Genomic DNA, 25,820 nt, shown 5'->3' on the forward strand with positions numbered 1-25,820 from the left:
GAAACCATCAAGCCAGAATTGGTGGTAGGGACTAACCAACAATTTGGTCAGTATAATTTGATTTTCCAGAGTTTCGGGTTACAGGTCATTTTAATGAAACGGTATTTAGAGATGGTGCTGGATTTAATATCCCTGCGTCTGTCTTATTATGAAGACATTGCACCCACACTAGAAAACAAATCGCAGATTAACTGAATTATGAAGACAATTTTATATTCATTGCAGAATATCATTACAACATTCTTGTTCCAGGGTTATTCTATATTTGTCCTAAAAACAATACTGATCTGCACACGAAAATATGTTTAGTTCACAACACTAGCTCTCTCGATTAATACTTATTTTGAATTGAATACAGTTTAACACACAAAGTGTTGCTGATCATAAGGAAATGTAGTCCTTGTAAATTTTAGTGTTCATAAAACACCTTCACTTACGAATGTACATGCCAATGTTACTCCTTACCCTATCTTAACAATGTGCTTGCTGCAAATAATTTTGAAAACCAAACACGAAAATTTGAGTATAGTAGTTTTTATCATTTGAACTTAACACAATAAAAAGGACTATTATTTGCTGATGGACAGTCTCACAAAGATAAGTAATGACATAATGTATCAATTAACAATCTGATCACAGAACTATCTGACCACTGAGCTATCTGACCACTGAGATATCTGACCACTCAGCTATCTGACCACTGAAGTATCTGACCACTGAGATATCTGACCACTGAAGTATCTGACCACTGAACTATCTGACCACGGAACTATCTGACAACTGAGATATCTGACCACTGAAGTATCTGACCACTGAGATATCTGACCACTGAACTATCTGACCAGGCTAACGTATTTCATTCATTTATATATCTTCAAATTAATCCTGAAATATTTGCTCCAGTTTTCATGCCAGTGGACATTTTTGTAAAATGGGAAATTGGAAGTCTAATCAAAATGCTAACTTCAAATTCAGGTTACTTCTTGCCCACCTGCTGAAATCCCTTCGATGTCATACCTTGACACAGGTGCAAAAAAGGGTATATTGGTTCTCTTCCCGTGACAGCACGTGACACAAGTGTGTCTAGTGTTATCTACCTGTACACAAATTCCATACCCATGTAGACTAAGGGAGTGAATCGGGATGATTAGAGAGCGAAGACGCTGAATCATAACTTGTGTATATTATATGTTTATGGAAAAAAACTTCATTTATATTTCCGAGAAAACTATAACAATTGAAACAAATTTTGAAGTTGTTTTATAAATATTTTTCATTGATACATTTCTGTATTTTTGGACCCTAACGGTACTCCTGGAATATAACTTTGCGATAGATCAATTCTGGTACGAAGTATCACTGTTCTCTGAGTGATGTGTCTCACTGTAGAGTAAATAAAATTATTGCTGACTGATTCTTCATATAAAACAAAGAACTAATTTTTATTAACAACATTTATACTTCACTGATCAGTTCCCCTCGTTTATTTGATAAATTCTGTGTTCAGAAACTATAATCAATGCAACCACTGTCTAAAGATTTTGGCGAAATTCATGTGGATGGATAACGTCTACATAATGTTCTTCTCATCATTCTTTCATTCCTCATAACTCAGTGATATTAATTTGTAATCTGAAGTTGCATACCATGGCTACTGATAGCTGCTGCACTTATTGATTGATTGATTGATTGATTGATTGATTGACGAGTTATCGTTTCCGTGACGTCTCCTGTGTTCTGGCGACGTGAGGGAGCATCCTGTATCCCCTCAGTCACTCGTTGAACTTGTGACGTCACTATCGAATGGGTCACTATCAGCGCGAGTTAAGCTATACTGATTAGTAGCAGAAGCACAGGTGGATATCGCGTATTTTACACGTTTGTGTTTTGATGCTATCTTCAATCTTTTAGATTTTGTACCATATATGATAATAACATATCCATTTCACACTTTAGATTAACCTTCGCTCGGAACACTGTGGAAGCTAAAGCATTGTGAATCAATTTCCTTTACCTCAAATAAGTTTATCTAGTGGGATGGATCCCGTCCATATTACTAAATACACTCACAAGTGAATGTTCATTTAAACTGACATGATTATTAAAACTAATTCGATATCAATATATTGTGATCGAAATATGTTTCTATCACAATTTGCAAATCAAATACATCCCAAATAAAGATATATTAATCAATACAACTTTAGAACGTGAGAATGCATTATAACATGTCATAGTTACGTGTATGTCATATATAAGATGATGTATCTATTTGTATGAATGAATGAATCAATCAATAAATCAATGAATCAATCAATAGTTTGTGTGTAGTAAAATACAAATCATTGTTAAAAAAATATAGTTCTAATTTATAACTTTAAAATGTTCTAGAAAGGTAACTTATGGGCAATACAAATAATGCAATGTCCACAAGATAGGTACACGTGATACCAAAAATCAACATGCATATATACACACAAATATATATACAAATATGCAAGGATCAAGCACAAGAAAACATCCCAATAGGATCATGATTTTGACCATAAATTTACTTCAGGCTACATCAAAAAACATTTTTTTCTGGTTTGGTACACATGTACAGTTTACAAGCTGTATTAAAAATACATCATTATCTATTTTCTATGCACGAGCGAGTCAAATTCCTTTTGATTCATGTTTCCTCGTGGTGTTCTCGCATTACTTTAGTACAAGACAACCTATATTTTCCAACAGCAAAGGGGAATAACTCTCGTAGCTCTAACGGATCTGGTGACCATTTTTTATTGAATTGTGGGAGTAAGCTCCCTGTTTTAACCAAAATTTACAAAATCAATTACAGGTGGACATCTTGCTTCATTCAAATCAGACGATATTTATACTCCGATGTCTTTTTTGTATAATATCTACTTTTCAACTTTTGAATCAGGCAAAACATTTTGAGGTTTCACGCCTGTTGAGCTTACTGACCACGCCGTAACACTTCTTAGAACAATAGGAACGCCTTATTGATTATTATCGTGACTCTACAGCTTGCGACTACACAACCAACATTCTCTGTGCAATGTGTTTGATAGATAGTAGATTTAGTCATTATATGAAATATCGATGCATTGTTTATCACTGTTTTCAAATGCAACAATATATGCATGCTGGTGATGTCTTGACAATACCACTTGCAAATATGTATGTTCTTTACCATTGAATATCTGACAATTGTTGTGTGGCTTCTATACAGGAAAGAGATGATGTGGTTCATCAGTATGCCGGTTATAATACTCTGGTACCTTTAAATAGACATATAGAAATAACGCAATATGTATGCAGATATTGATCACGGGCTTAGAAGACATCATCAGTTGGGTGAAATGCTTGTCTCGCCATTACTCTGTGTCAGTCACATAATACTCATACATAAATCTTGATATGAAGAAACATTGAAAGTTGTACAAAAATCACACAAGCGGTCACGAATGGCATCGTCTAATACAAATTCAGAATTAGATAGAGCAGTGCCACGTGATACTTATATAACTTTTTTCGTCCCTCTAGGATTCATCAGTTATACTAAAGTGCTTCATTTTAGAACCTAAGATGCGCCGGAGGAAAATCTAAATTGTTAAAATGAAAATATGAATCGACTCTATAATCGGCGACGTCACATATTTTTGTTGACCACAATACTCCGGCTCTGCAGTCTGTAGGGCTTCTTGTTGTAATCATTTTTTGTCAAAAGAAATTAGATGTTTCCTACATGTGACTTTCAGAATTAGATAAGTTTGAGATAAGGTAAGGGAAATCAATACCTCGACTCAAACCATAAAACCATGTGAACCCTTTCAGACTTCAAACTATTCGTTTTTTCTAATGTAATATGATGCATATATATCTCATATATGTAATACATATATGTCTTATATAGGTAATGCATATAGATCAATATAGGTATTGCATATAGATCAATATAGGTAATGCATATAGATCAATATAGGTGATGCATATAGATCAATATAGGTAATGCATATAGATCAATATAGGTGATGCATATATATCAATATAGGTAATGCATATAGATCAATATAGGTAATACATATAGACCGATATAGGTAATGCATATAGATCAATATAGGTAATGCATATATATATTATATAGGTAATACATAAATATATATAATATAGGTAATGCATATAGATTATTATAGGTGGTGCATATAGATCAATATAGGTAATGCATATAGATTATTATAGGTGGTGCATATAGATCAATATAGGTAATGCATATAGATCAATATAGGTAATGCATATAGATCATATATAATATAAGTAATACATATAGACCGATATAGGTAATGCATATAGATCAATATAGGTAATGCATATATATATTGCATATATATATTATATATAGATTATAATACATATAGACCGATATAGGTAATGCATATAGATCAATATAGGTAATGCATATATATATTATATAGGTAATACATAAATATATATATATGCATATAGATTATTATAGGTGGTGCATATATATCTAATATAGGTAATACATATGTATATAAAATAGGTAATACATACATATATTATATAGGTAATACAGAAGAAATATCAACATCACCGTTTAAGAAATAAAATCAATATAAAAAGGAGTATGTCACAGTATTTTTGTCTTGAAATGTCATGAATTATGAAGAAATTTAACACAGCAATAACATATAAAACAATATACATGTAAATAAAGCAGACATGTAGTAACAAAAAATAACAAATCAAACATGTACTTTATCATAACATAGATAACCAGCCAGGAAAATACCGCCTTGTCAACAGAATGTTAAATGTTAAACTCATTAAGGAGACAGGAGAAATTAATGAGTTGGATTAAATGCAGTAATGTCTGTACATTTTTTTTACTGGCGATTAAAAATAGAGTTTTTGAAAGTGTACAGATGCAGTACACTTACTTACAATATCCAGACCGAGATAACACAACCCAAAAAATAACGCATTACATAATGACACATGAATATTATGGGAAATAATAAGTAAAAAAGTACATATATCAATCTTAGTTGGATAAGATTTGACATCTTACATGATTAACCCATAATCTTTGTCACCATATTTCCGTTTTTGTTCCCTAAGAGGAAGTGTTTTACGCGTTGACACGTGATTGTGTTGCACAAACAGAACGTGATATCCACGTCTATAGTAAAACATCAACAGTATTATAGATATGCTAATGTCTAGTGTATTGTAATCTGATAAATTAATTTGGTTAGGATACCGCTTGTTAGTCACCTTCCATACCTCAATGTCTTATTTGCAGCACAGCGTTTCAACTGTCGTTTATTTTTCATTCGCCTTTTGTGAAGGTAGCTATCATGTTTCTTAATTTCATTCGATATCTGCATACATTAATCAAATTATTTTTTACAATATTTTAGTACTTTTATATAATATGTCGGCTTTTCTGTTATCCCCTGTCCCTACAAATCATACAATCACGTTGTAATACTATCGTATTTTATTGTTCACGTAATGTTTGATAGCTTGAAAGACATATATATCTGACAACTGGCTTTCAAGAGAAGCAGATTTGGGTAAAATGTCTGTAGCCATGACGATTTCATTGAAAACATTCGATTTCAGTTGAAAACATTTTACATCCTTGCCTGAAATGAGATGTTCTTACTTCATTCCTGATACCTGGCTATTCCGTTGTTATAGGACTTTATTGTAATACAGGATCTTATTTTTTCTCTAGTTTATTTTCAAATGATTTTGTATAAATATTTGGTAGTCGAAAATTGTACCCGGTTCAATCGGGTATATATTTGAACTAAAAATCTGTAAATGCGTTAAAAGTTAAAAGAAACTTCCATTTAATTTTCAAATAATATCAAAGTTTTAAAGTTGCTTGAAGAAACTTGTTTTAATATGTATCACTGAACATTATCTCGTTTTTAAATCTGAAATTAGTGTAATATCTGTTTCAGAATTCGCAACAATGCTTTACGATCTATTTGAGTTTTTGACAGGATACTTCAATTCAAATCGTGTTACAGTGTCTATTCGTAATACTTTAAAGTTTGAAAAAAGGAATTTGTTTTGTATTCTTATAATTGTTTCTAATGATTCTTCGCCATTGTTTTACCATGCATTTGGCGATGAAAATAAAATTCCGGTTCTGGTTCTTGTGGAATTAAAGAAAAGAAAATTAGAGATTCGTACAAAGCAACAACTATTCTAATACGGTAATATATATCCTTAGAGATCCGGAGGACCATAAACAATTTATTTTATTGAAGTCTTTCAAAGTTTGTTATGTCAACTGAAGATAATTGCATATCTGAACTATTCTTATGATAGAGATCCAGTAGTAACGACAACAGGTGTCGCGATGTACATGTTTTAACAGACTTCAATATCGAATTATTTCCATCACATCCAATGCTTATATTCCCAGTGTTTAGAAGCTTTCATATCATATTGATAAATCTATATATGTAACTCGAGCGAGAGTTCGAAAAGCCGAAACTACGTCTATTATATTTCGTTGTATACAAACTGACGATTGAATAAAAAGAGAAAAGTATTTTTTGGTAATGTTAAATGTAAATGTTAAGAAAATGTGAAGAAAAATCCCTTTGACAACAGATTTTTAAAGTCATATCTCAGCGTTGAAACATGCATTCCGTAGGTTGTCTATCGTTAAAAGTTCTTTCAGAATTATGAGTCCAGTAGGCAGTTGTTGGTGGCTAGAGATAATGCTTTATTCAAAATATTATTGTAACCATTTCATTGCTTTCCTGTTACCAGCAGTTTGCTTATGTAATTTTGACATGTGGGAACTCATGCACAAGTCTCAAAATTCCAATTTCTAACGTCTCATACGAGATACTTTCCTTGCCTAAAGGGATATTAGTTACTGTTACAATGTATGTTCTATTAATCTTATCGTGACATTTTTTCAGAACTGAGTAAATTGGTTATTTTTTTTATTAATATTTTTGTTATGTACAGTTATGTTTGTTTATTTTATCTTATGTATGTATTTATTTATTCATTTTTTCTTATCTGTTGATAATACAAACGAGCGTTGGAGTTATCAAGTCATGACTGAATATCCATTCTAAAAATTATTAACTCTTTATCACCACGACGCTTATCTAATGGAAGGCTTATGGGTGTGCAAAACGTACATGTGACGTCTGTAAAAGCCACGAGACCGGGAGTTTTGGCGTGAAATCGCATGTCCTAGATAATAGCTTTTATAACTTATCTGCAGCACCTTACAACGTTTTTGTAGAATGACATGATTCATGATAACGAGACTCCGTAAAGCTGTACTTTTACATGCCTCTTTATAACAATGACGGTTTTACGGATCCGTTCATTCAGAAAACGGGGAAATTTCGAAAACTGAGCAGGAAAGAACCGAAAGTGAGACGAATTTGACAGATCTGTTTAAAAATGGTGATTAACAACAGTAAATAGGTCACAGTGGGAGTATTCAGGGCCATCAGTTCTACAGAATTCTGTCTAAACTGATCTATATTAGACATTAGGCCAAGTAACGCTATACCGATAAAAATGTCGTATGCGTGGTTTTTAAGCACCTGAGTTGAGACCAATAATGGCTTGTTCATTTACATGCGATGCCTTATACAGTATAAAACTGAATTAAGTTATAAATCCTAAAACGGGTCTCCAATAGCCTTGTCCCAGAAACTGAACAGTACAAGACAATATACAAATGAAAACAGGGAAGAATCTTGCTGTGTAATTATTTTATTTTGTCTCACGAAACTAAATACTATAAATAAAAAACTTACATTTTTTATTTTTCAGATAATGTTAAAAATGTTTAAACCGACTTATGTTACTTTGTAATACCTTATCGCATTTTTAACCTGAAATCTATGTGATATCTGTTTTAGAATAAGCAACACCTGCTACAGATCGTGTGTTTAATTTTAGTTTTTGACAGGGCACCGCAAATCATAGCGTATTTCGGTATATTTTCTTACTACTTTATAGGTAGAAATAGAACTTGATTAGCATTCTCATAATAACTTCTAAGACCCATCCATCTGTGTATTTAGTGATGAAAAAATACAGGCTCTGGTCCTCGTGGAATTAGAGAGAGGAACGTTGAATATTCTTATCACTGTAATACCGTAATATATGTCCTAGGAGATGGGAAGTATCATTAACAAGTTATTGTAGAGAACCTTTTCAATGTTCGTTATGTCAACTGAAGATAATCTGCACAATTCCTTAGACGGACATCCGGATATAAAAAGAGTTTAATGTTGACAACAGGTGTAGCGATGTCTGAAAACACGTCAAAACTCTATATGACAATTTTCCTTTTGAATACCTGTTTGGCAATGTTTTAAGAAGATTCGTATTTCAGTTGTGTAAGTCTTTCAAGCGTTAATTTTCATTTGTGAAAGATAACTTTTGATAAGTGTTATATTTCAAGGCAGTGAAAAATAACACGTTTATTCAAAGGAAGTTTCTTTAAATTTCTCTCTTGACAATTTAAGAAGAATTAACTGATTCAACGCTGCTAATGACCTGAGGCTTGTTGACTGTTAATATAGTGTTTAGGACAAGTACGAGTATGCTTACATACATATACTATATACTATTGTTCCTGGCATCCGCATGACCCTGTTATATACTGCCCAGGAAGCTGGACGTTTATGGTCCAGCAAAGGGTCAATAGTTCTCATGGCTAGTTATCTGTTTGTCAGGAAACAGCGGCGGAACTAGAGGCAAATTGTGTATTGCCAAACGGAACCGTAGCACACATTTTGATTTTGATAAACATCATGTTTGAAAGTGTATTAATCCGTCAAACACAGTTCAATTTTCTTTAACTCGAGAGACGTATACAACAGATCGTGATAATTTTATGCTAGGCAGAGAAAGATGTGTATTATTGAATTTAAGGGTAGACACATCTACAGAAGTTGTCAGTAAATGTTGATTGAATATGATATTGGAAATGAAATAGAAACATAGAATTAGTGATATTGATGGTGTTATTGGCTTTCGTCCTTAACCACTACCTGCTGTTTCGAGATGTTAATGTTGGAATGAAAACAGAGAATGTATGAGAACAAGATATGGACACGCTGAATTCTTCTCAGAAATTTCCTTCGTTCCGAATAAAAAAAATGAAAATAAAGCGACTGTTTTGTGTCAATGAATTTATTTTCACTATGGAATTCTGATCTTTGAGAAAAAGGTCTTTTGAAGGCTCAAAATGTAAGGATTTCTTTTGAAGAGTAATACATGCAAGCGTGAAAATTCTCCAATCAAACAGTGTTTAATGCTTTTCAGCGTTCAGAAGACATACGTTGTACATAACTCTTGCTTAATTCATACCTGATTTGTTTCTCGCATTTTAAACATCAACCCTTTGAATGCTGTTTTTAAATCACAGAAGGACGCCAGGAAACTAACACCATGGCTGAACAGTTTAATTCCGGAAACAAACAACTTGATTATACAAATCTATGCACATTTTTTATTTATCGTTGGAGTTCAGGAAACCTATCTAACCTTTGCCTGACCTTGCATTTTTTACAAAGCCGTACAAGTGCTTCAGACTAATTCTTAAAACTCTTTAAAACTATCAAACTAGTGTGGAAGGTTTTCTCATCATATATAGTGTTATATACCATTGACATTTAGGATCTATTTAGCTGAACTCGACATATATTCACCCTTAATATGTAATATCAAACATTAACTTATCACACTGTATTTATAGTATAGTATACTTTTCTCTCGTATATGTTACATCAGCATTCATTAAAAAATGAACCGTATAGCTGATAATTTTCAAGGGTCAATATTTTCAAGGTTTTTATTTTAAAACGAACTGATCATATCTTAATGTAATAAAATTTCGCGAACTGGATGTCAAATGACACCCAATACACACGTGTCTCATTAATTCAAAAATTACATTTCTTCTATCTCGTTAATGTACCTCGAAATAGCGAAAATGTAATTTTTTTCCCGAAAAATAACACGGTATAACCTAAATATCGAAACCCGTCCGACCATGTGTGCTTTCCATTGTAGCTCGATTTCGTTTTTCGATAAAGATTCCTCGAAACGTCATTTCGGGTAAACAAAAGTGATAAGTTCAAGTTTCTAAATTTTGTTTCACATTTTCAGTAAAAAGCAAAAAACTTTGAATTGAAAAATTAAAAAAAAAAAAAAAACAAAAAAACTCAGCTATCTGTTTTGTACGAGAATGATTCTCAAGTTTGCACAAAAGACACAAATGAATCGCACCTTTCAATACAAATTTAGAGTTAAATACATTACAGACAAACAATGAAGTAACCTGCATCATATATCTGTTTCTAGGACTCGTTAGTGTTGCTAATGATATAGGAGACAACTGAGGATAATTCAAAGTAATTGAAAGAAAAGTGAAAATCTAGACGGAGAGCTGTAACAGCCCCCATAATTCAATACATTTAGTCATTTTCATATATCTGATAAATTCAGACCAACGTCAAGTACATGTGAGCGTTCTGAACCGTGTCAATATTCGATTGAATTAACACGTGGAAAGCAGGTTACGGCAAAGTTTATATCTAGCAGAAGCAAGTTAACAACTACTATAATACAAACAATGTCAACATAATCAAATTAAGTGGCATCATTTGCGTTCCTTTCTTAAAAGAATGAAACTTCAGTTTAGTTTCCTCACTCCCCAACACCATCACAACGTTATGTGTGTGTGATTGATTCAGCAGATCTATAGAGAGTGTCAAGCCTGTAAGAAGAAACGTGACCTTTTTCAGGTATTTATTCCACGAAAACGTTCAGCCTGTAAGCGGTTTTCCCTGACCTTAATCTTTTAAGATTTCCTTTCCGTCTGATTTGTTGGCGGTCATGCTGGTCCCTCATTACATGTTTTATCACATGACTGCCTGTTATTCGTCACATTGTTTAAAGATTGCTCGCGTATTTCTGTGGTGGTAGGTTTCTTTCCAATTAAATGGCGGTGGTATACCACGCTTCAGTAGTATACCATCTACTGAGTTATCAATAGGTTACTTCCATATACCAATAACGGTATCACGTGGTATATGTAATTATCGATGAGAAGAGTGTAGAATTTTGATGATTGGAAGAAAACTTGTCTTCAAACATCATCCGTGATGGCCGACATCAAGCCCTTTGCTTCTTTTTGTAATGATATTCCGTCCAGCGTCATGTTATGTATCTAAAAGGAAACACGTTGAACAAAACCGAGATTGTTGAAAAACATACGCCTTAATTTCCACACATTTTAAAAAATCTTCCACCTCAAAGAAATGTTAAGTATAGAATTATGAACTATACTAGAGCGAATGTGATTGACAAATCTTCGCTGAGATAGTTGGAAAGATCTAATAATATGTTGCTAGTATTCACATGGGGACAATTGTACCACTCTGTAGACTGATTTCCTTACGAGTTTCAAGCAAAACTAGCAACACTGACCATACAAACAGATGCCGTTCCATTCCTGAGATGTATTGGTGATATTTGGAATTGATAAACCGTCTTCATCATAAATACATACCCTTTAACAGCCTGATTATAAGTCCTCATTCTAAAGAAATCATCAATCATAAACGTATTCCTAAAATGTTCCATTTTTACTTGACCAAACTCTTGTTAGGATTATTATTGGGAGCGATAGATTGAGACCCCAGAGGACCATATTCAAGATATAGTTGAATCCTGTAATTCAATCTTACTAAAGATGATATTATTATTGTGATATTTCCATTTCTGGGTAGCACCATTCCTGTTTCCCAAACATACCGCATTGAAGCGTCACAGTCGGTGGATGCTTTAGGGCTTGTTTCTTACAAGTCGATTCCGAAAGCTGATAGATCAATTTACACACACGGATCGATATCTGATCTTACATCACTGTGCCTGTTCAAAAGTCTTTTTGTTAATATGCCATCGATTCAACTATTTTTGTTCAAATATCTGCATTTTCTTGTCGATCCAACGAAACGGAGAATAGTTCCAGTTTGTTTTCTATATGGTTTTCTTAAGAACTTGAAATATTATACACAGCGTGTAAAATCTAATGGTCGGAGTTGATTTTGATCAAGGAGGTATTTTCGTGTTTACTGCCAGGCGGTAGGGATACCAGCCATCATCATATTATGTTTTGAATATAGCGATAATGTTATGACCAGAAGTGTTTTCGATTAGAAAAGAATCTCTCTTGCAGCTATTGATTTGTGATACTTCCTCGGTTATCACAGTCGATCAAAGGATTGTAGATTCATTAATGTGTTCACAGAGAGAAAAAAACAAGACATAACAGACTCCAAACACCGTACTTTTCAAACGATCTATTTTATATGTATATTCTTGTTATCAATTTATACCGTAATTCGTCTGCAAATATTTATCGCTGTAGATATACATAATTTAAATGTATAAACAATGACATAAACTCTCGCGGTGATTATACACAATAATGATTTCTTGTAAACGATCCTGGTACTTTGCCCTGTAGCAAGCGTTTGATGTTAAGAAGAAAGGGAAATAAAGCATATATACTGTAGTTATCCAGCAGACTGGGTTTTTTTCTGTGGATGAGGCCGTTTTATAGAAAATATATCTTCTTGCTACTTCACTGACAAAACGACATATAATTTCACAATACAATTTTAACAATATGAAAGAAACAATAAAAGTGTCGGTGTGTACGTTTATTTTGAATTCGATTCCTGCCAGATGATGTCTGTATTGAATTTCGTTACAATTTTGTCTGTATTTGAGAAGTGGTCTAGGGTATTAGTGCTATATAGCAGACACCAGATTGAATTGTCAAAAGGCATACGACCCGAGTAACTGATATAAGGTAGTATAAATGTGATTTTCTTTGTAAATCGATCTCATTATTTTGTCAATAGGAAGGTGACCTGGGCTATTGGTACTGTATTGCAGGAGTAATATTGTTTTGTCAATAGGAAGGTGACCTGGGTTATTGGTACTGTATAGCAGAAGTAAGATTGTTTTGTCAATGGGAAGGTGACCTGGGTTATTGGTACTGTATAGCAGAAGTAAGATTGTTTTGTCAATGGGAAGGTGACCTGGGTTGTTGGTACTGTATAGCAGAAGTAAGATTGTTTTGTCAATGAGAAGGTGACCTGGGTTATTGATACTGTATAGCAGAAGTAAGATTGTTTTGTCAATGAGAAGGTGACCTGGGTTATTGATACTGTATAGCAGAAGTAAGATTGTTTTGTCAATGAGAAGGTGACCTGGGTTGTTGGTGCTGTATTGCAGGAGTAATATTGTTTTGTCAATGGGAAGGTGACCTGGGTTGTTGGTGCTGTATTGCAGGAGTAATATTGTTTTGTCAATGGGAAGGTGACCTGGGTTGTTGGTGCTGTATTGCAGGAGTAATATTGTTTTGTCAATGGGAAGGTGACCTGGGTTGTTGGTACTGTATAGCAGAAGTAAGATTGTTTTGTCAATGAGAAGGTGACCTGGGTTATTGGTACTGTATAGCAGAAGTAAGATTGTTTTGTCAATGGGAAGGTGACCTGGGTTATTGGTACTGTATAGCAGAAGTAAGATTGTTTTGTCAATGGGAAGGTGACCTGGGTTGTTGGTACTGTATAGCAGAAGTAATATTGTTTTGTCAATGGGAAGGTGACCTGGGTTATTGGTACTGTATAGCAGAAGTAAGATTGTTTTGTCAATGGGAAGGTGACCTGGGTTGTTGGTACTGTATAGCAGAAGTAAGATTGTTTTGTCAATGGGAAGGTGACCTGGGTTGTTGGTACTGTATAGCAGAAGTAAGATTGTTTTGTCAATGGGAAGGTGACCTGGGTTATTGGTACTGTATAGCAGAAGTAATATTGTTTTGTCAATGGGAAGGTGACCTGGGTTGTTGGTACTGTATAGCAGAAGTAAGATTGTTTTGTCAATGGGAAGGTGACCTGGGTTATTGGTACTGTATAGCAGAAGTAAGATTGTTTTGTCAATGGGAAGGTGACCTGGGTTATTGGCACTGTATAGCAGAAGTAAGATTGTTTTGTCAATGGGAAGGTGACCTGGGTTATTGGCACTGTATAGCAGAAGTAAGATTGTTTTGTCAATGGGAAGGTGGCTTAAGTTATTGAGTTAGGCTTAAGTTATTGAGTTATTGACATTCTGTAGCAAACCTTCGATTATTAACTATTATTAACTTGTTTTGATAATTCATTTAGCTATAAAATTATAAAGCATAAATATATTTTCAACAAGTTTGTCAAATTCGTCTCCCATGCGTTGATACAACAATCCGTTACGACCAAATCATCGTCATTTACTGACATGAGCGAATGGAAAATCACATCAATGCACACCATGACACGAAAACGTGAAATAATTCCCGAAACATGATTGAGAGTCGCATAACTATTTAGTGAACTGCCAAAACACAATAAACAGTCTTTGTTTCAAATGAAAGAAAATTAAAATAATAATTTAAAACGTTTCGACAGTTGCATCTTTTGTATAAAAGTTGAATTTGTGACTTAATATCTGAACGCCAAATTGAATTCATATCGACTGTTTACTGCCGTCTGGTAATAGCTCATCGTTTTTACATGGTTTTAATGAGTGCTTTCAGTTCGATAAATATCATTCATTATGCTTTGCATCGGGATAGTGAAAACGTGGTAAATTTTGGCATGGAGGCTATGATAAAGTGGTTTTACTCAGAACGATGTCTTATTCTTAAGCGAATAATCATATATTGTCCAATGCAGTTTGGTTAAATTTACACTCGCAAATGTTAATAAAGTAGTTTCAGAGACGATGTCATTAGCACAGATTTTTTTAAAACCTGGATACTTTCATTTAAGCTGTACCAAACGAAATTGGCTTGTTTTAATGCCTTTGGAACTCATTTAGAAGTGTTAACGATTCCGTCGCTGCGAAGTCTCCATGTTGCCGTCGTTTGGATAGTTTAAATGGCGAACGAAGTGTGAAATTACATGTGTATTTTGAACATTAAATTACTTTCTTCATATATTCTTTAAATTGCAGTTTGCACTTGCGATTGCAATCTGACTGCGGGAGGATGATCGATGAATGTGTCGTTACACACTCAACTAATCTGGGTCTTCTACACTGTATATGATCTTACATCCACGTGGTGATATTTCTATTCCTTGCCAGATTGTTTGTTGGGTTACCACTGTTAAATCCATATGGGTATTTCAAACCAATAAAAGTCTCCGTAACCTGCAATATTGCTTTTCAGTGCGAGAACCAGACACATTGTTCTTCAGTAGACGACTAACCTCCGTTTCATCGGCTATATATCCCAGGTACATACTTTCTCGGTAGATAAGTGTTTTCTGTACAGTAGATATTCTTAGATATGCCTGACAGTTCACACCAGGTCATTCACTCTCAATGACTGTACATGTAACCTTCCTGGCCAATATTCTAGCACTCTTATCCTCAGTAGAATGCCTTTTTGTGCGTAAAATTGCACTCAGTTACTTTATCCTCCAGCAGTAACCGTGGGTAAATGTGCGGAATGTTGGAACTCTCAGTAACATGAATGACTGTATTATCACTATAGTAATACGCTAGTCCAATATGTGGAGTAGTGAATTATTACAACCTAAGCAATATCTTATGGTGTCATCGATGGATATACTCATTGTTTAAAAGTCGATAGCTCTTGCCTTGTCATGTTTATATTTATGGTGATACATTGTTTTTATTCATCACAAAAATGAAACAAAATTACATTTGGATATTTCAGCCATTACTACACGATGAGACAAGACAAACCCGTTAAGCATTGAAATGATTTAGAAATACTATCTGTGTAGGGAGATTATATATATATACTAAATACCAGGAGAATACAGATTAAAAAATGTAGAAAACACTAAAAAAAATGCCATTGACACTAATTTGGAGAGCTGATAGTTGGACGAAATTACCCATATAGTCATTTGTTTACTTAACCTATTTCAATGCTTTTCATTCTCAAAAGGCTAATCATATCTCGATTCAAGACAAGTATGAATCAGTCGACATCGGAATGTTCTGAGAATACGTGCATCCGCGATATGACAAATTGAAGCATGGCTCGTTTCCATGGTAACTGATATGTGGCATTTTTTCTTTTTCACTTCGTTGTGGATCTTGGCTGAGGTAGCCTTTCCGGTTGATTAATTGAATGCAAACAGGGAACATTAAAACTTCACTGTATTAGACATTTGGTATTTTTACTAATAGATTACCAATGCAAATATTATAGTCCAATTAAAATAAAATGTAGGTTGGTGTTTATAAATCTGCACCAAATGCCCTTGTATATTGCTAACCTAAAGATTTTAACCTAGTTTTTGCAGAATATATTTATACAATTTTACATGATGTGACACCTGCTATCAAGTAGATAATTATACATAAATCCGATATTCTTGTATTCTTGACTATAGTTTCTGTATTTAGATTATGATCTAAAATATATTTCTATGCCACCTCTAATGTTTTTTATCCGGTGTGTAAAAGAATGAACAATCAAACTGATATATAGATATATATATACAAATAATGTATCGATTCTAATAATTAGGCCAAGAGACGGAGACTATGAATGGAATATCTTAATTATACCTTTAATTACCTATCCGTATGCACAATTGATAAAATGCTTGATTAGATAAGCCATTTATTAATACGTTTTTATACAACCTCTGTTAAAACTGTAATGTTTCCTACGGAGAGACAATGATAAAATTGATGGATACAAGTATAGAAATAAGCCATATAGGACAGCTGTTGATTGTTGACATTTGTGTTGGCAAACCACTAAAGATCGTGACTTCTTCCTAACAAGCTGACCTATTCACAGGCTGTCGTATCTCATTACATAATACTCGAATGATGAGCGTGCAAAAATGATACAAAATAACACACCACCACTGCCCCTCAAATATCCTAAAACATTGCATGAGAGAACATATTTATAAAGTGGCGATATAACAACATGAAAAAAATTAATTGCGGTCGTACAGGTTTTTCCAACATGGTACACAAATCTATATCACATTTTCATTAAATATAATTGTAGAACACTCTTATCATTTCATTTGAAATGAAACATATTATTTCCAGTCACGTTTAGCGCTTAACCTAAAATTGTTTTGGCGCTTCATTTATATTTTAGGTAGTATCATATTGATATTGGTAATGAAATCTATCTCCCAGGGTTTAAGTGTTGTTATGTGCATGTATTACACCGACAATATTTTGTCAAAGAGAAACTAATGCATATTTAATGAAACGCCGCTATTATTATAACAAAAATGTATAACATAAAAAGATAAATTTCATATCGTCTTAGCAGATTGATTAAATTAAAATGTCAGTAACAATCCATTTCAAGTTCCAAGTCACAGTAACAAAGACGGAAAGTGTGAATTAAGAATAGTCCCTAAATCTTAACATTAGGCATTAAATTTTGCAACAAAGGAAACACACTATACAATGATAATAACATAGTATTTCCTGGTACGATATGGAGTTAGATGTGCTCGACATTCGATAGTTCGACTTTTGGTTTGTTGTTGCTGACTTTACTGTCATTGGAGGAAGTAAGTTAATATTATAACGGTTAAAAATTACCCAAACACTCAAATTATTATCGATTATATCAGACAAGATTATAGACAAGGGTCATTTGTAATATGGTTTAGTTTATTTTCGTTCTAGTGATTCGCTTATATATTTGCACACTTTAGGCGCCTAATAGCATTGAAGAACTCTAGATGGCAGAGGCAATTTGATTATTTAACATATACATGTATACGGTATGAATGTAAAGGAGGTGTTTACTTGTATGCATATTGTAGATATCAAGAGGGAAGTGGAATACCAATTTATTTCAAATGTCTTTTTGATCAGGTACAGATGCTTCAGTTGGAATCAAATTCTGAATAGTTTCAAAGTCAACAAGAACAGAAATGTAACCAGCTGATATACAAACATTATATGTATAATCGTAGGATTTCACGCACTCGGATCAGTTGCTGGTTTTGTTGTCAGCTATCTACTCCATGAAATAACATGACTTGGCCCCCAGATCTGACAATATAAGTAGTTGGATTTTTTTTAACGAAATAGGACAATTAATCATATAAATACATTAATGGAATTGGAACACACCTGACAACATACCAACTCGTCAAAATATAAACTCTACATTCTTGTAAATCAGTAGTCTTTTTTCAGTAGCTCATATACCTTATTGGTTCAATAAGAATTTGTTCTTTTTAACTCATTTTTTCAATAGGGCTAGTTGATGAATATGATTGATATATTGTACGCCACATGCAGCAATATCTTTTTTTCCTTCCCTCTAATCATCTATTTGTGTTCTATGACCTCTGACTTGGCGATACTTCCTTTTTTGATATCGATGTTGAAAGGTACTGATCTTGTGACCCAGACGAGTCATGTTTCTTGGGAACGGTACTTAACATCGTCTGCCTCATTTGATGGATTTCAGTAATGATAGTAAATGTTACCAAATGAAACACCATGCCACCATGTAGATATCCGGATAATTCAATGTATTGTCACTGTCCATCAAAGATCCCCTATCCTTGCATACTGACCTCTCGTGGCTTTAGACATCATCTGCATAGACGCATGAACGCTAGAACAATAAAATAAATATACAAACAAGACAGGTACAAGTGAACTCTCTCTCTCTCTCTCTCTCTCTCTCTCTCTCTCTCTCTCTCTCTCTCTCTCTCTCTCTCTCTCTCTCTCTCTCTCTCTCTCTCTCTCTCTCTCTCTCTCTCTCTCTCTCTCTCTCTCTCTCTCTCTCTCTCTCTCTCTCTCTCTCTCTCTCTCTCTCTCTCTCTCTCTCTCTCCTACTATCTCTTTCTCTCAGTTTTGAAGAGCAAATAACAACAATGATAAACGGTTACGAATTGCACCAACAAACAAATACAGTCGAAAACCACATTTATATATGTGTGAATTTATCGTAAACGTGTGAACTCATAAAGAACATGATACAACAAAAGGAAGTCGGTCGAGCACGCTTCTCTCAAATACTCAGTCTTAAACATATGAAGCCCCATGATGTAATAGATTTAGATAATTAAACATGTCTGTGGGAACCGGATACAGGTGAAGCCCCGTATTACCTTGAACATGCCGGTTGTACCGGATCCAGGTTCGTACCACAAAATTCTTCAACAATAACAAGCAGGTCAGTCAGTAACAAAAAAACATTATCAAACACACGATGACTGGTTCAATTGCGGATAAAGTTCGTTGAGTTCTCCATTACTGCGCAAATTTGTCTGTGACGCTTCATTATCATGGGTGTCTTAATTTTACAAAAGGCATGCTAATACGTACATAATGGAAACCATACACCTATGTATGCAAATGTATAATGTATTAATATAATTACTTAAAACACAATTTGTACGAACAAGATACCTATAATACATGTGTAAGAGACGTGACACCTTACATGCACATCCTGTTTTGATGGATTGCTTCAGGAAACCGTCAATAAGTTTCTAGGAAAAACAAAAACAGTGAAATGAATAAGACATGAAAATAAAATCAGTTGAGATTCCAAGTTGAACAGATAAAAGTACAACAATATATCACACATTACAAAAAAGACATATAGAAGAAGACTTCAGATAAGCATTTTCTGTATAACATGAGTTTGCAAACAGATTTCTCTCAATTCATCCGAACAATAAGCAAATTTATGGATATTTCAATTAATACCTTTGCTGAAACTATAATCATTTTACGCTTTCAAGAAAACGTTATCCGAGAAAGATGCAACATAGTGATACATTAATAAGGATACAGTGTTGGTTTATTTATTTACATAATTATGTTTTCTGTAAAAAAAACATTCACTGAGAGCATAAAAGGATAGTTCTGTCTTCATCATTTCTTTTATAATCGCATACGTTACAGTTCATAAAGTTCCTGCAACAGTAGATATATCAGTTTAAAAGACCACGCAAATCTGAGTGATGTATATATATTTATATATATATTGATGAAACATATATAATTGTTAAAAACGTGGTCTCTGATAAACATTGTATAATATAAGGTCATGTACAGGTGACGAGACACGCCCCCGAGACAGCGTATCATTTTACTGGTGTGTCATACCTGGTTTTTCACCCTTGTCTGATTAATGTTGGTTAAAAGGCAACACCACCAGGGTCAAGTTCAAATTTCCATGCCTATAGTCTAGTAAGGCAAACACAAGACATTGCCCTCTTAGGTTCACATGTTTGATAGCTAGCAATGTTCATACGGATTTCTAAAGTGACAATCTTAATAGAGACATGATGTTCTTTTGACATCAATATCACGGAATTCATTTAGTTTGGATTTGGTTTCTTTACTCCCAGCAAATTTTGATTTTCACAAGTCAACTCCTTGGTGTAAATATCAAGGTCCTCAGCTTAATGACGAAGCTTCATATACTGTAGTTTTAGATCCGTATTTGTGGTCATGAAGGTGCAGCTATTGTGAAATATAGTGTTTTATCACTATGTCAACATATCTAAAATCACGAACTAATTGTACATGTACTGAACGACAGGAAGCATACTGCAAAGTTAATTATATATTTCATGTGACCGGCCTCTCTCGTCTACACCCTTATTTCAAATATACTTAAAGATACTTGGTAAATGTTTTCATCATCAGTGATGTCATTTACACTTACATTATCATTAAAAGTAGTAAAGGTATTCTATGGAATTGAATTTTTCAATAATTAATGTCTGAAAGAGAAAGCGATCCTTTCTTAATCAAATAAGGGATAATGCATCATAATAGTGTTCCCAGAATATGTATATTGTATATAAACATACATTTAACCTTATCATTGACCCTGGCTGTGCATGGGGCGATAGACCAAACAAAGCCACTTATTATCACAATTGTCTGTGTTTTAACTGTATCATCATATTGCCAACAGCGTATCTGTCTTTGATTTTGAGATCACGCCTCTATATAACAGAGCCCTAATCATTGTCGCCAGTATATGTCTGTTACGGCAGTATACTGTCCCAGTATTTTAATGTCTTATGAGGAAGTTGTATACTATACCACAACAAGCATGGTGCTTTAACTGCACCTGCTATTCAGTGTTCGGAATATTCAGTTAATTTGCATTGAATGTACGTCTATAAAAAGAAGACCTTTACTGTTACTCGAAGTCGGTCATAAGGGAGGGCATAGATATCATGTGCTTAGTGCATTAGTTCACAGAACGACGCCAAATAGTCTTTCAACAGAGTTACGACTCACATTTCCTATACCGTAACTTGTTATATGATATGGCAGCTTATTCTATGCGTTGTTTGTAAAGATATAGTATGTTTATAAAATTTCTAAATATATAATTAATCTTATAGATTTATATCATCTATCCAATCTAGAACGACTACCGTTTGTTGTTCCGATACCAAATATTTGTTAATAGGCATTATATAACAATTATTCTAAGGAAGGCCAGTTTCAAAAAGAAAATATGGAGTAAGAAGAGAAAAATATTGAAATCTTACACATAACCTAGAAGACCTTGTATACGATCTGTTAAAACTCGTACAAACGTAAAAGCAAAGATAATGTCGGTCGCTTACACATACTGCTTATAGAAAACTGCATGAAGTTCTAATGAACAATGTAATTTTTCACTTAGGTTAGTATGAATTTTACAGAGTTGGAGTAAAGGAGGTGCTTAATCTGAAAAATATGCATGTTTATGTGTTTAAGGACGAAATTAACAACTTTCTTGGAGGGTTTACATATACAGATGTACAGAGGGTGGAGGCGACAGTTCCCCTTATACCGTATATTCATATGATTGAGTATTTATTTACATGTGTTACATCTCCTACCTTATTGTTGCTGTTGAAAACGTGATGTTTATCTCTCTTACCACCATAAAAACAACTATGACCTAAAATTCATAACGAAAAAAATGAAGCATACTTTTTGTCCTCTTACACCTTCCATATTCACGTTCTTTTTTGTACATCCTATATTGAATTATATTGTCAGACTTCTAAACTGTGCATACTAAAGTAAACATCATATAAACATACACACTTCCCATATCTTAGCTGTTTATAATGCCATGTTTCATATTATATTTACCTAATGGGAACATAAATGACGGCTGTCATAAACTTTATGTGAAAATGCATAAGAAATTATCAACACAAGTCACATGGACTTGGAATTAAAGCACACGTGAATATAATGACCTGAATTCAACACCACAAGTTAATATCAATGCTTGTAAATATAAAGTACTGTGTACAAGATATCGGAAAACGTGTCCTCGTTTATAGACTTCTATATCCCACGTGCTGAGAGGAAATGTGCATATATACCTCTACAATTCAATGATTGCGTTCACACCAATGATACTCAAACAATACAAATATGTGTTATCACATATCGTCATATCAATAGCTGTGAAAACGACAATACCTCATTGTTTGCATTTTATGTTAAATAAAGAACGGAAACGTGTTTCACAGACATTATAAATAGTTCCGGATGATGTCATTTGTTCCACTTTCAGATATAGAGTTAAAACGCCCCTGGATTTTACCGACCTACATACAGAAGCTTGCACAGCTCCAATAAGAATTACGTACAAACTTACAAATGTATTGCATATATACGCCTTAGCAACCCGTTCATGGTTATTCTTAAAGTATATTCCTCGTGATCGTAAGTTAGACGCAATGAAAGTTTTAGAAAACATTACAGCTTGTTTCTGGTTTAATATTACAATGTTTCGTTGGTTCAGTATTTCAATGTTAAGCTGTGAAAGCTTTTAACATATACAATATCATAACAGGCGTGTCATACCTAGTAACATGTAAACCCAAACATTTCATCAGCACTTTATGTAGCGTTGAGATGTAAACATTGAGACCATGTTTAAATGCGACCTATTTTACCTACTCAACCTAGGAACTGCGTAATACTAAATCTTGTTGATCAACAAAAACCTGTCACAATATTTATCATGCGTATCCATACATGTCTAGACATTTAAAACAAAAAGTGTGAAACAACTGCCAAAAGGTCAATTAAATTTAAAAACTTGTAATAAAAAATGTTAGCATTATCAAAAGAGAGATGTGCTATCAATTAGGGTATATTGTGTGTGGTCTTCATGCTCAATCCTGACTAAAGAAAGTGTCTTTGTTTTTGGAAAAGTGCACACCATTGTTTTTGTAACGTCGTAATTGATCTGGGAGAGGTGTGTTGTATATCATATAGTACTTTGATATTAAATACGGTTTATGGTGCATGACGATCATACGTATATACCGGTCATACAAACTAATTATTACTTATTAATTTTCATATTCATTGACACATTTTAGGTCACAGTAGATTTCATGTGATTTTGGCGCTTGTTTTGTTACCACAATACCACTTACTCTTCAGTGTTAGCTCAATATCACTTATTGTAAAGGTGTTACCATAATATCACTTACTGTAAAGGTGTTACCACAATGTCACTTACTGTAAAGGTGTTACCACAATATCACTTACTGTAAAGGTGTTACCACAATATCACTTACTGTAAAGGTGTTACCACAATATCTCTTTCTAGGCTTCTTAAACTATAGTGGTGCTTATAATACTTTAAGAATTATAACATTTTGAAAAAGCCTTAAAAAATTGAAAAATCTTGAAAAAAAATTAGGTTGTTCATATCTTCTCCGACACTACCAAGTGATAAGTTACTAATACAATATAACACATGTATATGCATTAATATGACCAACAGGTGTCTGTTGAGACGTGAAAGGTCACTGTTATGTTAAAAGCATTTTGTACTGAGGGCAATGATCTTTTCATCCCTACAGCTACACCGAATGTCAAACAGATAGCGTTTATCAAAATGTTAAGTGTGGTCACTGGCCTCGCTGAAGCAGGTCTGAACAGAAAAATTCTGAATAGGAATGTCACTTGTATGCATTTTAAGGCAATTAAGGAAAGTAAGATGGTGATTATATTGTACATGTCCCTGTACCTAACAACCGGGAAAATATTTCGTAAAAATTGCGAATACCATCAAATGGTTATTCAGTCGTCCTTACTATAACATATGGGAAAATTGCGTACATTTCATATACATCTGAACTTTAAATATATTTGCTTCAGTTAAACTCTTTTGAAATTAATCACGTGTATGTTGGATATTGAATGTACATATTTCTCTAAGCCCAACGGTAATTAAGTCATCAATAAGGATTTTTCAAAATGTGTTCTGCACCTATTTACCTAAAACTATTGAAATTAATTATTCAAATCCGTCTTTGGCAGCATATAGAAGGTTTCGTCAGCTTCTGACGTGCTCATTAATGTTTTAACTATAATAGCCCCTTCTGAGTTTTCTCGGGGTTTTCTTTGGTTTCAATCGCTTTATCTACTTCCAATTTATTACGAAACCATCACGTTAAGTATTAAGATCTTCCCGTTTAATGTAATATTGATTATATGTGATGAATTGTCTAAACTCCTGGTAAAGCATCAGTTCAATACATCTGGTAGTTTGTTCGAAGTGTCATCCCCATGACGTTTGTTTAGAGGCAGGTTTTATCCAGCTGACAAGTCTCCAGTAAACATTTCACCGTCTTTCCAACTGCGTAAAACGCTTCAAACGGCGAAACCATATTAGGAATCAAATGTTTTCCATTCGAGATGTGCATTAAGTAGGGATTACAGATATGTCTAGCATTTCCCGCGACGATCACTTAAACATGCGTTGACATTTAAAACCGGTATGAAAATTTGCAAGAAAAGGAACCATGGCGTGTAATTGCTGTAGTCCATACCGTTCTCTTTGACAGAATTTGTGTTTGATGTGTAGCATCACATACTACGCAGATCTTTTAAATTGAAAGCATTGAAGTAGGAAACCGTTGACATCTAATTTAAAAAAAAAACTTTTGGAATGGTCTTAATGAGAATCGACTCCAAAGGACACGACTCCATGTTGTCAATTATGATATCAGTGGAATAAAGCGTCTTGGAAATGCTGGGCTCCATTCCACTCTCGGTTGATATATATTTTTCACACAGTACATTTTCTATACACGTGTCATTTTGAATTGATGTCCCTGCTAAACAATGGCAAACCCGTCTGCTAGCATCTCCAACAATTGTGATTTCTTAAGTCATAAATGCCATTCAGCTTTGTTCGTACTTTGCAGAAACCATCGATAAAAACAGAAATGCATCCTACTAATCACGAACTTGTAGTTAGTCAAGTTAACAACAGACTTCTGCCTTCCTTGATTCTTTCCCATAAATCGCCAGGGGCAGTTTTCAACGTACGTAATGGCTGATTCTGCTTATATATTGCAGTTCATTCCTTAGTCAAAGGATTGTTCTCAATATAACGATGTCCGTTAACGATATCAACATATAAACGTTCAACGTAAGGTTCCAAGAGAGCTGATAAAGAATATCATGAGATCAAATGATCGCTTATATAAATCTCATTGGGAAACATCCTATTCCTTGGTAAGTTATCTAAGTAAATGTGTTATATGCTCCTCTGTATCCTTGGTGGTTTCGTTGTTATTGACCATGTCTTCATTTGAGAACGTGACATTACTTACTTGCATTGTCCAAGGTTTCCATGGCAGGTGTCGTCGATGAAGCATAAGACGCTTACCCTTCTGCCTGGTATT

The sequence above is a fragment of the Ylistrum balloti genome, unplaced genomic scaffold (assembly GCF_031769215.1).
Source record: "Ylistrum balloti isolate Yb309-2 unplaced genomic scaffold, AGI_CSIRO_Ybal_v1 Utg370392, whole genome shotgun sequence".
Lineage (NCBI taxonomy): Eukaryota > Metazoa > Mollusca > Bivalvia > Pectinida > Pectinidae > Ylistrum > Ylistrum balloti.